This window comes from Erpetoichthys calabaricus, chromosome 12, assembly GCF_900747795.2.
Source record: "Erpetoichthys calabaricus chromosome 12, fErpCal1.3, whole genome shotgun sequence".
NCBI classification, from domain to species: Eukaryota; Metazoa; Chordata; class Cladistia; order Polypteriformes; family Polypteridae; genus Erpetoichthys; species Erpetoichthys calabaricus.
The window spans coordinates 103060665-103078742 of NC_041405.2; the positions used below are offsets into that span (position 1 = coordinate 103060665).

General features: G+C 39.1%; 1 protein-coding gene across 1 annotated transcript in view; it reads left to right on the top strand.

The window, feature by feature from the left end:
- The first annotated feature begins 3942 nt into the window (after positions 1-3942).
- Positions 3943-18078, top strand: part of lpar4 (lysophosphatidic acid receptor 4) — a 159631-nt gene continuing 145495 nt past the window's right edge. Inside the window, exon 1 of the mRNA XM_051934490.1 lies at positions 3943-4403. The gene's annotated coding sequence lies outside the window, so the exon portion shown is untranslated. The remainder of the gene's footprint in view (positions 4404-18078) is intronic.

Below are 18078 nucleotides of genomic sequence, written 5' to 3' on the forward strand. Positions count from 1 at the left end.
ACATGCATGAGGAGCTCAGGGTTTAATGGAAGAACTGACTGGCCGTGTATCCACATGCAGATTTGTGAGGTTCAGTCAATTTCCTTGTTGGTGCTTCGGGTTTTGAGAGTGCAACACTTGTACCCGATTAACTCAAAAAAGGGAGCCTGAACAGGAATTGAGAGAGAAGAGAAAAGAAAGAAAGAAAAAAAGGAGGGAAGATGCCAATGTTAAAAAAAATTTAAAAAGTGAAACTGGTGAAACAAAATGGGAGCCAGCATAGTAGAGAGTAGGCAGGGAAAGTGGGCCCTGTGGAGAAGCGTGTGGGCCCGGCACTCGAGAGCACTGAAGAAGGTCACTCTGGCTGAATATACCTGAAGTAGCAGGAGTGATCCAGTGCTCAAGGGATCCCACATAAGGTCGAGCAGGAGTCGAAGGAGTGATCTGATGGTAGCCTGGGTTGACAGCAAAGACCCAAGCCTGTGTTAAAAGGTTGGTTATGCCTGCTGGTGGATCACTCCTCTGGCTGCAGGATCCCACCCAGGGTAAGCAGAGGAGATGTCAGCTTATAGATGGAAGTGCTGTGGCTTGTTTTTCTTTTTTAAAAGATTTCTGCATTTGGGACTTATGATCTCATTTTAAAGGATTACTTATTGTATTTGGATTTCAGTATCCACTGATCACCTAATTGTATGGATTATTTATTCATTTATTGAAGAAGCATTGCACTATTAGCACTTTGCTGTGGACTTTGTTTGTAAAAAAACACTAAGCACTCGCACATATCTTCTGCTGACTATGTGTGGGTGTGTGTGTCCTCATTTGTCCAACTCGCCCTCAGTCTATGACTATCGATAGTCCCAGTGATATTGTTTATCTAGGTGCATATGATATTACGTATCTTGATTTTCAGAAAGCACTAGGGGGCTTTGCCCACTGCTCGCTTTGCTTGCCAACCCCTGGGCCTGCACTGTGCGCTAGCCTTTTTGTGGTTCTGCCGCTCGTGTATGGGGATGCAGATGTACAATTTAAACAGATTGTTATTTTCATGGGGATTGTTACATATGCATAATAGAACTATTTTACATTACAGCAAGTAATTAACCATATTAAAAAATAGTAAAACGTAATAATTTGAAAGTAAATTATATTTCATGTTGCGTTAGAGTTATTCGTTGCATAATACAATTTTGTTCTGTTTGGCTTTGAAATTAACGCGCAAATACTTTTTAAACTTACAATATTACTGTAAAACGTAAGTAAAAAATATTTTTTAATTAAATTTTTGTCAATATCACATTGAATTTTGATTCTGCATTTGGACTCTCATCATGACAATGCAACGTATAACTGCCCATGATTGAATTTCATTTATTTTTCTCTATTAAATAAAATGACTTTTTTGAATATTTGGCTCTGAGATTTGTTAATTGACTTTGCAAAAGCTATTCTAACGGGAAACTGTTAATGTTTTAATACGAATGGCATAGCAAGTTCTCCTTGTACTAAATTATCTTTTTTGGATACATCCTTCTTTTTACAGTAATTTGTGTGGTGGTAGACTGGATGGTGTTAACGGTGTAGTTATTCTTTGGGATATTGAAAGTTGATGTTTTCATCTTCTGCACAATCACCACCAACTGTTTTGGCACAGTCTATTGATACGCATTTAACCAATTTGCCATGTAACTGATCAACATTTTTGGCGTTAATTCATTTCACTTCATCGTTTCTCGGTGCTAGGATTGCCCGTGTACTCATTTTTTCTGTTGATAACCCTACGTGATGAAATTCTTCAAAAAGATTTGGACATAATGCGTCTTCTTTAATTGGGAACTTAAAGTGAGGAAAACATTAAAATTTATAAGAGCTGAGAGAGCAGGAACTGTGTCTGACAAAAGCATTCACACGAATGAGAGGTGAGAATCCCCTGTGCGTGGTTTAATATGGTTGAGAGAAAGGGCGTGAGTTGAAAAAAATCTCATGTTCAAAGTCTCGTCTTGCGGGACTTGAAAAAATCTCTTGATAAAAGTCTCGTCTCATCCCAGGATTTTTTATATAATAGAGAGATTTGACAAGTTGCCACATGAGTGGCTGGACAACAAATTAACAGAAGTGAGAGTTCAGGGTGATACTTATAGATGGGTGCAGAATTGGCTAAGACACAGGAATCAAAGGGTGCAAGAACCTTATCAGACATTAAGAGTGGTGTTCCAAAGAGGTCAGTATTAGGGCCTCTGCTATTTTTAATATATATAAATGATTTAGATAGATACAGGTAACTTGCTGGTTGAGTGTGCAGATGATACCAAGCTTAGGTGGATTGTCAGATAATCTAGAATCTGTTGAATCATTACAGAGGGACTTGGATAGCATACAGGCTTGGGATGATTTGTGGCAGATGAAGTTTAATGTAAATAAATGTGAAGAATTACACATAGATAGTAAAAATGTTAGATTTGAATACACAATGAGAGGTCTGAAAAGGAAGTGTACACCTTAAGAGAAGGATTTAGGAGTCGTAGTGAACTCATCTACTTCCAGACAGTGTTCAGAAGCCATTAAGAAGGCTAACAGAATGTCAGGTTACACAGCGTGGTGTGTAGAGTACACGTCCAAGGAGGTTATGCTCAAAATTTATAATGCACTGGTGAGCCCTCATATGGAGTACTGTGTGCAGTTTTGGTCTCCAGGCTACAAAAAAGACATAGCAGCACTAGAAAAGGTCCAGAGAAGAGTGACTAGGCTGATTCCAGGGCTACAAGGCAAGAGTTATGAAGAAAGATTAAAAGAGCGGAGCCTTTCAGTTTAAGCAAAAGAAGATTAGGTGACATGATTGAAGTGTTTAAAATTATGAAAGGAATTAGTGCAGTGGATCAAGGCTGTTACTTTAAAATGAGTTAATCAAGAACATAGGGACTCAGTTGGAAACTTGTTAAGAGTTAAGTTTCACACAAACATTAGGACGTTCTGTACACAGAGAAACATAGACACTTGGAATAAGCTACCAAGTAGTGTGGTAGACAGCAGGACTTTAGGGTCCCCCAAAACTTGACCTGATGTTATTTTGGAAGAATTAAGTGGATTGTATTGGCAAGCTTCTTGTTTTTGTCCAGATTGTTCTAATGTTCTAAGTTACCTAAATCTCTGGCCTCCCCATTCCCTGTACTGAAAGTATAGGACCGCTGTCAGCCAGTAGCACCATACTAATGTTAAATATTTTTGCAATGCTAAAAAGAAGTGCACCACCCTTACAGTCCTCCCTGACATCTCTTCCATGGCCTGATAGCCATCTTTATACATGTAGCTGGGATTGATAATAAGAACTAACATCATCAAACTCACTTAATCCAGCTCAGGGCTGCGGGAGTCCAGACTCAGTGATTCAGCTAGAAAGGAGCTACATTCTAGTCTACAAACAAACTCCATATTACCACTGAAGTGGGACAATGAAGAATAACCAACTAACCTAACAAACACATCTTTGGGTTGTGCGAGAAAACAGGATTGCCTAAACTAAAACTCATATAGACACAGATAGGATTTATGCATTTCACACAGATAGTAATTGGGCAACCAAATGTTCACATGGCAATCAAAAACCATGGTGCTACATCCATGAGAGAGCAAAACTAACCACTGTGTCAGTGTCCATATTAACGGTGACAACAGTAGCCCTGATAGTAACCCTGATAACAGTAATTACAACCTGTTTGTTTAATTTAGAATGTTAACGTATGATTGCAACACTAATAATACATGCAGTGTGATATATTAACTTCTTGTATGATTTAAAAAATTCATATTTGTATAATAGATGCATAAGATTTTCTTTTAAACAATTTGATGGCATTACTTTTTGGGGTAATGTATGCTGAATACATATAGAAACTTTACTGTAAAAACTTTTTTTTCACCGTGGCTACACTTGGCCACCTTTAAGCTCTTTTGGTTGAAGGAAGGCACACTTCCTGCTCTGTGTTTAGAATTTGAGTGTATCTGAGGCAGAAGAATTTCAAAACATCCAATTTCATTTCAGCTGTTCACAGAGTCTTTCTGGTGTGCTGACGCCGAGTTGTGTTACACGGTAGGATGACCTCACTTTGGCCTGCCATGAGACCCCCTCCCTGCATCTGTTGGTGAAGTCAGCCGGTCTGAGCCCCTCTTTTTTTTTTTGGACTCCCAAGCGTATGTCTCTGGCTCTGCACGCTGCTCAGAGGCTTTTGAGACAGGATGCCGTGAGACCCACAAAGCAGGCATTGATTACAGACTTGTGCAAGTAAGAGAAATAAGGAGACAGCAGCAGGAAGCCAAAACTGCTTCTCCACACCAGCCGGTTTTTATCTTTTGGCTGGGGGAGATGTGTGCCACATGGCAGGACGTTAATGAGAGAGACAGTTCATCTGACAGAAAGCCACGAGTTGGTAAGTCAGCTGTCACTGGTTTGTTTTTGATCCATATGGCCTGTGCTTTAGTACTTCATCTTTACTTTAATATTGCTGGAGTAATGCTTTACTGTTTCTGATAGATTTCTGCAAGCTGTCACTAACCGTACCTTAGGACAGTAAATTGTTTAAATGCAACATTTATACAGTAGGAACTAAGACCAGACTAAAATAACAAATGGTTATCACGGAGTCACAGCAAATGTAAGCATTTCTTACTGAATACAAGTCTTTATGTTTAGCTGTTTTCACTAATTGAAATGTACGTATAGACGTGAAACATTGTTCCCCTAGAAAAAAAAAGTCTACTAAAAATTGATGGTGTAAAGAGATAAGCTGTGCTCCATATGTGCAGCTCTATCATATCAAACAGCACCTTGACTGTTTCATTATGCATGTTTAAGTCACTCTGTTTGAGAAAAGTGTGCTATTTTGTGAGATGATCATCAAAGATTCATTTCTAGTAAGTCATGTGTTTTGAAGTAGAAAATTCCTGGCATGGCCAAGTCTTCTAAAAGCAGGACACATATGCTTAATGTGAGTTCAGAGTAAAAGGGATTTTGTGCTGGAAACACTTCTAGAAAGGAAAGTTGAAAGGCAGGACATCGTAAAACTGTAAAAGTGGAGTGCACCATTAAATTGTATAAAATACAGAATGTCAAATATGTTCTTATTATATACCATACAGAACATCCCACTGCCTAAAATTCTAATTTGCTACAGAGTTAGACATTATGGGGGTAGTGTTGGATTCTTTGTGAGCTTATTGGGGCAAGCAGCCTCATCAATCAGCCCCAGAATGGGACAGTAGTTTTTGCAAGGTGCAGTCATGCTTCATAGTGGGCAGGTTTGGAGTCATTATTATTGTAACTTCTACTTGTACTGTAGCATCACAAGGATGCTAAGATTCATACCGTCCAAAGATTAAATTATTATGGGGACCCTAGAAACACTCACAGATTCACACACAGAGACACAAGTTTTGTCCTACCAGGTTCCCATTGCAGTGTGAAGATTTGGTGTGATTGGGTGCATTCTCCAAGCAAAGACATATCCAACCATGATGAAACCACAGAAACAAGCAGGCACAGGACAGCACATACATCCAGATACTGTACTCCACAATAGTTAAAGTTGTAATCCAATGGTGTGTGTGATGAGTAGAAACAAAAACAGAAAAATGATTGTGATCCTCTGCAGTCTTTTTGGCTCCTTTATAAAGAGCCTGCTTGATGAATTTTCTTCCCAGCAACCTCTGCACCCTCTGAATCTGCCCAATAGCATAATACCGCTGGATCTGCTGGGAGTTGTAGGCTATTTTAAGTAGTACTGCTAGAACATTTCAGAAAACGTGTAGGAATTGTGCTGTTTTACAAGGCCATATTTATTTATTTATTTATTTATTTATTTATTTTGCCTTTAATGTTTCCCAAGAGGAAAAAACACATTTGTTTTACATAACCAAATGTAGCTCTCTATTTAAACCACCAGTCAAACTGGCACCTTATGATGATGATGATAATGACAGATTAGTTATAATTTTATCAAGGAAGCTTCATAAACATATACATCACATTTAAATTAATTTAAATAATTGACAAACTCAATACAATAACAAAATTAAATGAAACTGAAGCATAATGGCTGTTTGACAACATTTACCCATGATCCCAGTTTACTATATCCTTGTTAGCATATGCAAATAATGCAATGGAACTATCCAATCAATCCATAATGCTATGCTTTTAAATTTAAGAACTGCCTCTCGCCCCTAATTCAATGGTCAAGAGTCCCATCTTCAATTTTAAAGCACGGTATTATTGGAGTGCCTTTTCAGTTTATGATATAAGCTGATTTTTTTGGAAGTGGCTATTAATAATATTTTAGCAACAAATACCTGTGTTCTATGCATTTTGAGCATACAACTGGATAACTGATATGTGGATTATGTGGCATAAGTAACATGACAGTTTTTTTCCCAGCCTAGTAATCCACAAGATCAGTCTCTGAAGCATCAGTTATGAGACTCACTCAGATTGTGACTTCGCATCGCCTATGTTGTGGACACAGTGTCACAAAATAGTGAAAGGGTATTGAAAGGGTATTTAAGCTTCAAAACACAGACAAAATCAGTCTGCTTCCCTAAATCAGCATCACCCCAGGCAGCCAGAATCCAAACTCTACTGTCAGGATTTGGCCTGTTGAAGCCTCAGAAATGTGCAAAAGACTTTCAAAGGCAACAATATCCTAAATATTCAAACTGCTTAAAAAATGCACTTCGAGATAGAGGAAAACACTAATCCATTTGACTTAAAGGACAAGGTCAATGCAGAATATTGATAAATAAAGGATTTATTTATATTAAAGAAAAGAAGAACAAAAATAACAAAGCAAGGAAAAATTAAGGCACAAATAGTAAAAAATAAGGGAAAATCTGTATGCCTAAAAAGGCAACACAAGCCTCTGCACCAATAGCATAATTCAATAACCAGTAGAAAAATTCACAAATAACAGAAAATCCAGTAATACTACTTGTAAGAGCCCAATCCTTTAAGTTAATGTTAGTGGTAAATGTACCATACTTTGCTTAGTTTTGAACTTGAATATAACATAGATAATATATTTGACATAAAATAGATAATGGAGGATTCAGTAAGTTAACGGAATGTTCTTAATGTTAGCTCTGTGTTACAATAGAATAGCCCTTAGATTGAAGCTAGACAGCTAAAAAGAATCGTGAAGGGCATAGAGTTTTATGACTGTCATATTCACTATATGCATTGATGGGATGAATGAGATAATATATATAAACCTACAAGATATGTAACCTAAATACTTAATCCTCAAGTAGAACACTACAAGTTTCCCTTTCCCCTCTTTTTTCTGTGTTATTACATTTTTTTCTCTTATTTTCTCTGTGAACTGTTTGCTTTAAATTTCACAAAAATCTTTAAAAAGAAGACACTTGTACTGTGGAGGGTTTTTTTTTTTACGTGTGGCGAGTCTTACTAGTTTTGGAATGCTTTTCTGGTAACTGCATTTGAAATATTTTGAACAACCCTCAGCAAACGCAAATACACTTCCAATAACTTCATCAACTTCAATGCCCGCCTGGAAGGCCTGACAATTTGCCTTGAATAAATGGGTAGTGGGTGGTCCCCCAACTGATTGTCATGGTGGCCCCGCCCCCTGATATTCTATTTTAAAGGCGACAGGACACAAAACTAAACAGAGATATACCTCTCTATTATAAAAAAAAACTTTGGACGAGACATGATCTTTTGAAGTCAGATCTTTTGAAGAGAGACAGAGAGACACTTTCACTTCCTGCGACACAGGCAAGTCACGTCATATTTACAACCTTTGGAAGCAAGTCCTGTGATACATATGCAGAGCAGTTTAGAGATAATGGAAGTAGGAAAATTTGAAAGTCTCAAAAAATGAGAATAAAGATCACATTAGTGCAAACAAATGGAAAATATTACTCGGTGAAATAACAGAACAGCGAAAAGAGATTGAATACTGTTTGAGGATATCTGGGGGAGAAGAGAGATAAGGCAGTGACTTTAAAACATTCAAAGTGCTGCACGAAATGCAGATCACGCGGCACAGGAGCAGCAGCAAGCCAGTAGCTGATCGAGCAAAGAAGAGGTAAAAAAAAGGAATTTGTTTTCCTATGTATCACTGTTTAAGAGGGGTTTCAGAGGAGTGGCCGTGTCTCCTTGGGGTGCGTTCAGCCCCCTTCTTTACAACAGTGCATAGTGCTTGGCGGGGGGGTTTGGAGAGCAAAGCGAGCAGGGGTTGAAGCCCCCTAGTTAAAATAAAAATAAACATAATACACACATAGCAAACAATTAATAAACAAAATAATAGCATAACACACAAGAGAACCAAACACATCACCAATAAGAAAACATACAAAAATATATTTAAAAATTAACAAAAATAGTAAAGTAAAGAAAACTTTACTTGAACCAGAGACAAGACCCCAATTAAACCAGGACAGGCAAGAATGAGATCCACTTCAAACATCCAACTGCACTCCATTCTGTAAGAATGCCAAGATGGTCAGTTGGTAGCATCAGGGCACACATTTAAATGATGTTCCTGCCTCCTGTTTTCATAACCACAAAAATTCAGCTTATTTATAGTTAGTAAAGTTATAAAGGATATTTAAACAATTTCATTGTATACAGGAATTTTCATAAAGCAGCTCAGGGGAAGCCAGTATATAATTGATAAATGGAGAACAACTCTTTCACTGAGGTCAATGATGCATATTGTGTTTGGTCAAACATGGGCTGTCAGTTTAATAGTAATTAGTAACAGGTTACTAATTAAGAAAATGGCTACAAAGAAAAGCTGTAGTTACTGTGGCCCTCTAGGAACTGTGTTTGACACATCAGGTCTATGAGGAGAGAAATGAGAAGGAACATATTGTTAACATGTCAAAACGTACACAGTATGATCACCACTGTATTGATCACAAATCACTGGCATGAAGGAAATACATCTATCTATCTATCTATCTATCTATCTATCTATCTATCTATCTATCTATCTATCTATCTATCTATCTATCTATCTAATCTATCTCAATCTGATTGATCAAGTGGGCACCATTTTCAAAAGTGATTAACTGAGTAAATACGGCAGTTATTCCGATTGAATCTTTTTTGGTCTAATAATGATCATCAGATGATCCAAAGGTGATTTTTTTAAAGGGAGTATGTACTTTGTCCTTGATGATTAACTGGTTTAATTATAATGTTTAATAATAATTATATTTAAAGTAATTAGTCACTTGCTACTAAGAAATCAAAAAAATCAAAGCACAGTTAACTCAATATAACTCACTGCCTGTGTCGAGTTTGTCTATTTTGTACCTGCTTGCATGGGCTTTTCTCCTGGTTGTCTGGTTTTCCTCTCACATACCAAGAACTTGTATTCTGGGTGAACTGACTCCTCCTCATTAACCCTGTATGAGTGAGTGTGGCTTTCGATGGCCGTGTATTGTGTGATAGACTGGCACGCTGCATATTGTTGGCTCTGACTGCGGCTGAAGCTCTCCATGAATTAATTTAAGCAGGTTTGAAAGTGCAAGGATGGATGAATCAAAGTAAAATATCAGAAAAAAATGCTGTAAAATCGCATGACCAAATGCAATACTAACACTGTATTCACTCCTTTATGTTTTGTCACTCAAACCCAGACACAAAAATAATGTAATTCTGCATTTTAAGAATAATTTCCATCTTTTGCACTCAAAATAATGTCATATTCAAAAACCCACTGTGGCTGTAAGGTAAGAAACAGCCCTGGACAGGCCTCTGAAATCAAATAAACCATTTTTTTTGCTAAGTTATTCTCATTAACAACATTCACATGCCTACTTTAGATAAATATTTAATTTGGTGGTGCAATGGTTAGTGCCATTACAATCCGAATCATGCTCCTGGATGCTGTCTGCGGGATGTTTGGACGTTCTCACTCTGTCTACCGCCAGGACCTCTAGTCATTCCCACAGAAATGCATTTTAGGCTAATTCTGAATTGCCACTGTGTAAGTGTGGATGTGTGCATGAGAGGTCTCTGCAATGGACTGGTGTCACATACTCCAAGGCTGATGACTCCTGCCTTGTGTTTGCTGCTTCTAGATTGGGCTCTAATTCCCTGACACCTTCAATTGGACAATACAGGTTAGAGAATATTATTTAATCAAAGATGGACATAATATTCTATGTAAAATTTTGCAGAAGTAGATTAAGCTACTCACTACTTGGGAAAAAATCTGACACCTTAAAAAGTTAACATTCTATACCTAAAAATGGAGTTAAGTAGGCACAAAAAAGTTTTTCTCTGTAAATTCACACAGGCAAAGAGAAATCAAATAACCTTCCACACCGAAGTGAGCGATGGACTAACTGCAGAGGCCCAAGGACAGGAACAGATTTGTTTTTAATCTACTCCAGAAGTTTGATTGCTATGAAATGACAATTTCATGTTGGAATGTTGCCGAGACAAGTGTGATTGAAATGAAACACTCTGCTCCAACACGTCCCACTCTAAGTGTGAGCTTCATGATGCTCTAACAGGGTGCTCAATTGGCTTTGGCAATGTGTGCAGATCATATGACTTAAAAGGGACACCCAGCAGGAAGAAAATGTACATGAGCAGGTTTTCATATTCAGAACTGAAATTATGATGTTTGATTAGATATGTCATGCTCTATTAAATTAAAAAACTGAAAATTTCAACAAAAAAATAAACCAACTTCTATTTTCAGAAATTCTTCCTCCAGGAAGATGTTACAAGGCAGGGCTATTTTTCAACATGAAGCTCACAATATTATGCACAAATCACTGCTGTATTTCATTGTGAGTAGATAAGAACTCAAGACAATAGGTTGAGCTTTTGCTACAAGTGGTGCCCTAAAAGTAGACAGAGTCTATGAGAGAAAGAATGGAGAGAAAGGCCAGAGAAGACTGGTAGAAGCTGTGCCAGATTAAACAAATGGGCAACTGGGTGAGTACCCAGGAACAACAGAACCCATGAGGTGACTGGCACAAAAAACACTGACTCACAAATTCACAAGCATCTCAATTTTGCATTTGCCAGTGGAATCACAAAAACAATTAACAAAAGCCCTCACAAAGTTAAATAAAGCAAGTTTAAAATAATAAAGTTAAGATTCCATGCGAGTACTTTCTCTACAGTAGTGGCCCCTGTTAAGACAAGAAAATGTCTTAAGTGGCTGTACTAAAAGGAAAAAAGAAAACAAAAAAAATAAAGAAATGTGGCTACAGAGCAAAATTAAACTGAAATCATTAGTTGAAAGATAAAATTTCATGAATTTTATTAGCAGAGAAAATGCTAATACCAGCTCTTCTGTGGTAGCTAACACCATCTTTGAGGAGGAGATTAAAATTCTGGTAATCTTACATAGGGCCCACCTACCCAGAAGCAGAAGACTAATGTCAGTGAATCTGATGATGAAGGAGTCCAGGCCTCACCAAATAAATGGCAGCTGAAACCTTACAGCAGCTCTGTAGACTCTGAATAATGAGGACCACTTACAGGGTATAGATGGGTGAGTGAAGGTGCAGGACAAAAGGCCCATTTAACATAAAAACAAGAAATGAAATGAAAATTATGCACCTTCTTAAGGAATGTACTTGTCCTCTCTGGATCTACTAATGATCATTTCAGGCTTGGGTCAGCACAGAAGTAAAGTCAGCATTGGAATAAGTGGTCTCTTTTCATATCGGGCGGACCAGAAGAGGCGAGGCTTCCTTTGCTTTAGTGTCCTCAAGGGGCAGTTTCTCAAGGCTGTGAGGGAAAAAAAGGAGACAAAAGGAGACCCTCTGTCATGCCGGGGTGGTACTACCTTACTTCAGGCAAACTTGGAAAGATACCCTCTAGCGTGCATGCATGATGAGAGTAAGTAAGGGTCTTCATATGAGAAAGAAATCATTTTGGCCTATTTTTTGTCCTGCTCTTTTTCATATTTATGTATTATCCTGTTTTAGTAGTGATACTAGGGGGCTCCGCCCCCTGCTCGCTTCGCTCGCCAACCCCTGGTGTTGGGAATGATAAAGAGCGTGATGTATGAATGAGATATAGAATAGTGTGACGGTGTAGATGATGCAAATAGAAAGCAAATAATAAAGTGTGTGGCACAGTGTAAAGGTTTATTGGAAAATTTCTTTGTACACGCCGTTTAACTGTAAAAGGTAATTCCAGCTCAGAACTTGTAAGGTCAATGAAGATGGTTATTGTTGTGATCAGAGTCAAGTTTGTCAGAGCTTAGAAAGAGTTGTGTCTCTCCAGGAAGTAATGGAATGACTTGGGTATTTATGTTTTCCACATTAATATTTTTTGGACATAATATAGTGCATTGTGTTAAAAGGGGCATTTGGTCTAATGAGATTGCTGTTCCAAATCTCTCTGTAACTAAGTCGTCGCAGATAAAGGCTTGAGGAATTGTAATAATATGTGGCTGAAGTCCATCTGTATTGGTGAGTGTACCATCTCTCAGTTGTAATAAGCAATTGTTATGATCTGGTTCTGGACATCGTATCTTTTTTACTAACTGTATCTTTTGAAAGCAATGCCAATTGTCTGCGTATTTTAAGGTGCACTGAACAATAGCTGAGTGCATGGCATCTGGAAGAATAGCTAATCACTGTTTAAAATCTCCTCCTAATAAAAGTACCTTTCCTCCAAATCGAATATTATTATTCATAAACGTTTGTAGAAGTTTATGAATGGTGTTGAGTAAGTGACTTCATGCAATTGAACATTCATCAATAAACAACATTTTTTGAAGACGGATGTCACGTGCAGTGCCACCGTTAATGTTCATAGTGGATACCGATTTGTAGGATCTAATGCAGTTGATAAAGATTTCACTTTCAGGTACATCGTCAGTTAGAATCTTCTGTAGATATTCAGTATATGAATGTAAAGAAGGCAGTCTAATTTGACCCTTTTGACAACAACGTCTAAATGTATTACTTGTATTGCCAGTTGTTTCTTCAGGGAAGTGAACTGAATGACAATGATTGCAAATGACATTCATTAATCCGAATGAATTTTCCCGGTGTATGTTTTGCTTGTGCCGTTTGAGAGGCGCGTTGTTGTATGTGTAGTATTTGGGACGTGTTGTTTTGGAGCTGTAATCGATTTGCCTGTGCTGTGTGAGACGCCCGTTGTAGCCTTCCTTGCCGTTAACGTATGTCTGAGACGGGAGGTGTTTCGTTTTGAATCCGTGCCTGTTGCGATGCAGCACTTTGATTGATAGTTTGCGTCATGTGGATCCAGGATGTAGATTTGTGCATATTTGCGTTGTTGATTTGTTTCAGGGTGCACTGTTCCAATGCGATGCAGTATTTCTGCACATATGGGAAAGCAGTATGGGCCATTGCCTTTTGGTGGCCTGATATTTACTAAAAGCAAATGAACTATTGTAGGATCTAACGAAGTTCATAAAGTTTTTACTTTTAGGTACATCGTTAGTTAGAAGCTTTAGTTGAGCTTTGCGTTTTTGGAGTCGAGACATTTTTTCTTTTAGAAATATGGATAAGTAATAAGGAGTATTGCACTCACTGTTAATATGGAGCCTTTTCTGCAGTTGAACGGTTAATAGTGCTTTATTGTAAGGAGATCCACCAATGCTGACACCTATGCTGTCTAGTGTGAAGGTGCTGACGTTCACTTTAGAATATGTGGCTTTGGGTGTGACTTCTTATGGATGTGTGTGTGTGTGTGTGTGTGGGGGGGGGGGGGGGGGGGGGGGGGGGGGGGGGGCTTGAGGATTGTTGTTGTGCGAGCGTCTTCTTTCTTTTTGTGTTCCTGTGTCTTGTTGAATCCCCCTCTTTGTGTGTGTCCCGTCCCTCGCTTGTAGGGTCTGTGGGGTGGTTTTGAGTTCTTTTTTTTGTGTTCCATGGGCTTGTTGAATCCCCCTCTTGGTGTGTGTCCCGTCCGGTGCCTGTAGGGGGGGGGGGGTGCCTTGCTGTTGTGCGCGAGCCTCTTTTTTTTTTTTTTTTTTTTTTTCGGGTCTAGTTTCGTGTGCAATGTGTTTCGTGCTTCCTCATCCGCCTTTGTCGCCCTCTTTTGTCCGCCTTTCTCCGACTCTCGCGGACTCTTTTTGCGCCTGCGCCTCTCGCGGCCCCTCATCCGCCTCTCTCGCCCTCTTTTGTCCGCCTTTCTCGGCTCCTCAGCCGACTCTCGCGGACTCTTTTTGCGCCTGCGCAGTACGTCTTTTTGCAGCTACGGCCCATGGCCGGATGTGCCTGCGTCCATCATCCGGTTTAGCATTCTCGGTTAGTAATATGGATAGGTCATTTGCCTAATTCTTTTGATTTGGTGTAAAGACCTGAAATTGTAGATCTTTAATTTTAATGTTCATATTTTTGTTGTGCATTTTGTTAAGGTTTTTCAGTATTGCCCTCTTCTAGTACATATACTAGTACATTTGTTAGTCTTGGCAACAGCAGATCCAGCTCAGCGCCGGTCACACAAGGGGTTCCTCGGTGCTCTGTCCTCGGCCCCCTACTCTTCTGTGTCAATATGCTTCCCCTTGGGTCATATCATTCATAGCTTTGGACTGGGTTATCATTTTTATGTAAATGATACTCAACTCTATTTCAAAGTTAAAAGTGAAACTTCACCAGAGCTTTCTCAGCTCACAACTTGCCTCAGTGAAATTAAAACCTGGATAAAGCAGAACTCTTTAAAATTAAACTGCAACAAAACTGAATTCCTGAAAATTGGCACTAAAGTGCAACTTAAGAAAATAAGCTCCTTTTCAGTCACTCTTGATGGTGATCTCATTAGACCTTCTTCTAATGCAAGGAATCTTGGTGTCATCTTTGATTCCTCCCTTTCTTATTACATAGATTAGCCACTAGAGCGTTTTGCACATTTTAAATCGTAGCAAGTGGCACATTTTATAAATGGGTCACGCATGCTTTAAACCTTCTTTTTCTTCTGCTTTGGCTGTGCTCTTGATTTACTGTTAAAGATCTGTTTAATTAAGCTCACTGTGAGAGGCCCTTGGTTAAATAAGGCTGGTCAATGGATTGCTTTGCCTGATTTCCGAGGCTGTGCTCCCTCAACGGTGTCCACTGGATGAACTGATCAGGCAGGATCGGGTTGTGGCTCCTTGTCCATTAGGGACAGTCTGCACAAAAGTGCAAATGCGTAATATTAACATCCTTATGACTAACTGACAAAACAGTCAAAATTTGGCCAAATAAAAATCTTATTTTTTATTTAAAATATTGTAGTGCTTATATGGGAAGTCCAGCAAGGGTAGTGCAATTGTAATATTTTAGTGTTAAGTGTAGATTTCACATGAATAATTACAGAAATTTTAATTAAATTGCCAAGTAATGTGGTAGATAGTAGAAGTTAGGAGATGTAACTCCTACTATCAACCACCCCAACACGGCTCAATGTCATTCTGGAGAATTCAAGTGCAGAGGACTAACAAGCTTGTTGGGCTGAATGTTCTTCTCAAAACCATTTGAATGTTCTAATCTGATTTTTTTTGTATTTTGTGTGAACAATGAATGTATACATTAGAACAATCTAGATGAGAACAGAACATTCAGCCCAACAAAGCTCACCAGTCCTGTCCATTTAATTTTTCTAACAAAAACATCAGGTCGAGTTTTGAAAGTCCCTAAAGTCTTACTGTTTACCACACTACTTGGTCACTTACTCCATGTGTCTATGGCTCTCTGTTCAAACAAAAACTTCCCAATGTTTTTTTTAGTTACCCAACAAGATTCCACCTATGTCCCCTTGTTCTCCATGAACTCATTTTAAAATAAAGGTCTCAATTCACTGTACCAATTCCCTTCATAATTTTAAACACTTAAATCATGTCTCCTCTTAATCTCCTTTTGTGTAAACTGTAAAGGCTCGGCTCTTTTAATCATTCCTCTTAATTCATCCCCTGTAGCCCTGGAATCAGCCTGGTTGCTCTTCCCTGTACCTTTTCTTGTTCTACTATGTCCTTTTTGTAGCTTGGAGACCAAAACTGCACACAGTACTCCAGATGAGGCCTCACCAGTGCGTTATAAAGCTTAAGCAGAACCTCCTTGGACTTGTTCTCTACACACTGTGTTATATAACCTAATGTTCTATTAGCCTTCTTAATGGCTACTGAACACTGCCTGAAAGCTGATAGTGTCACGTCCACTATGACTCCTAAATCCTTTTGAAGTTCAGAACTCTCATTGTGTATTCAAACCTAACATTTATACTTCCTACATATAATACATTACATTTACTTACATTAGATTTCATCTGCCACAAATCGACCCAGGGCGGCACAGTGGCGCAGTGGGTAGCACTGCTGCCTCGCAGTTAGGAGACCCGGATTCGCTGGAGTTTGCATGTTTTCCCCGTGTCTGCGTGGGTTTCCTCCAGGTGCTCTGGTTTCCTCCCACAGTCCAAAGACATGCAGGTTAGGTGGATTGGCGATTCTAAATTGTCCCTAGTATGTGCTTGGTGTGTGTGTGTGTGTGTGTGTGTGTGTGTGTGTGTGTGTGCCCTGCGGTGGGCTGGCGCCCTGCCCAGGGTTTGTTTCCTGCCTTGCACCCTGTGTTGGCTGGGATTGGCTCCAGCAGACCCCCATAACCCTATAGTTAGGATATGGCGGGTTGGATAATGGATGGCTGGACGGATAGACAAATCTGCCCAAGCCTGTATGCTGTCCAAGTCTCTCTGTAATGATTCTAGAATAATGATTCTAGAATATTTGCCAATCTACCCAGCTGGTATCATCTGCAAACGTAACCAGCTTGTTAGTTATATTCCTATCCAAATCATTTATATATATTAAAAATAGCAGCACCCCTTGCTCTGACCCCTGTGGAACACCACTCTTAACAACAGCCAGTTCTGATAGGACTCCACACACCATAACCCTCTGCTTCCTGTGTCCTTCAATAGCTTAAACATCCATCCATCCATTTTCCAACCCGCTGAATCCGAACACAGGGTCACGGGGTCTGCTGGAGCCAATCCCAGCCAACACAGGGCACAAGGCAGGAACCAATCCCCGGGCAGGGTGCCAACCCACCGCAGATAGCTTAAACATCCCATATTAAAATATATAATGTGTATTGGATTTCTCTGACATTATTCTATGCAAGGAAAGACATCAGAATGGCATTTTTTTTTAAATATAACATGAAGTGGGTATTGGTTGAGAAAATGATGACCCTGGTTGTTGTGCTTCTGTCTCATGTACTTCAAAACTGTGGAGTTTACATATTTTACCCATATTTATATCCATCCATCCATCCATTTTCCAACCTGCTGAATCCGAACACAGGGTCACGGGGGTCTGCTGGAGCCAATCCCAGCCAACACAGGGCACAATGGCTTAGCTAATAAAAAAGGCTTACTAGTATTGAGTGTGACCATGAATATGAGTGTGTCTTCTGAAATGGCCTTGTCTCCCTAAAACCTTGTCATGTTAAAAAAGGATGGATGGCTGGATAAAGAGCACTACAAAGAACTCATCTTTAGAATATCTCCCATTAAGTTCCCAAGCCCTTCAACACATCTTTCTGTGTGTTTGTTCTGAAAAAGTGAGTTGTAACACAGCTTTGCTGGATGGTTAACTGAAAGGTAGTACAGTGACATGATGGTTATTACTGCAGCTTCTCAGCTCTAGGTAGTCTAGTAAGACTTACACCTGTTCACTCACTGGGCAGAATTTGTACATTATTTCAACACCCTCAAGAGTTTTCTCTGAGTGTTCAAGTTTCCCCAATATCTCAAAAGGGAATCCCAGACTTCACATGAGAGTGCCATGCATGGTGGGGCTCCTGTCAAGCACACAATGGTGTTAATATGGGCTTTGAATCCCCTTGACAATGAAATGTAAGAAGCAAGGTCAGAAAAGATGAATAACAATGTAGATCTTCCAAAGCTTCTTGAAAACCTCATTGGTGATATTACAGTAGTTTAATAGATACAATCAATTTAGTTATACTCACAGTATTGTGTTACTGGAAGAAATGAAAGTGAAATACCTCTTCTAAACACAACACAACCCTTTAAAGAAGGTGGAGAGAAATATTATACCTTGCTTGCTCCGCTGATCTCTTAAACAGCAGTCGATCCTTATGTGT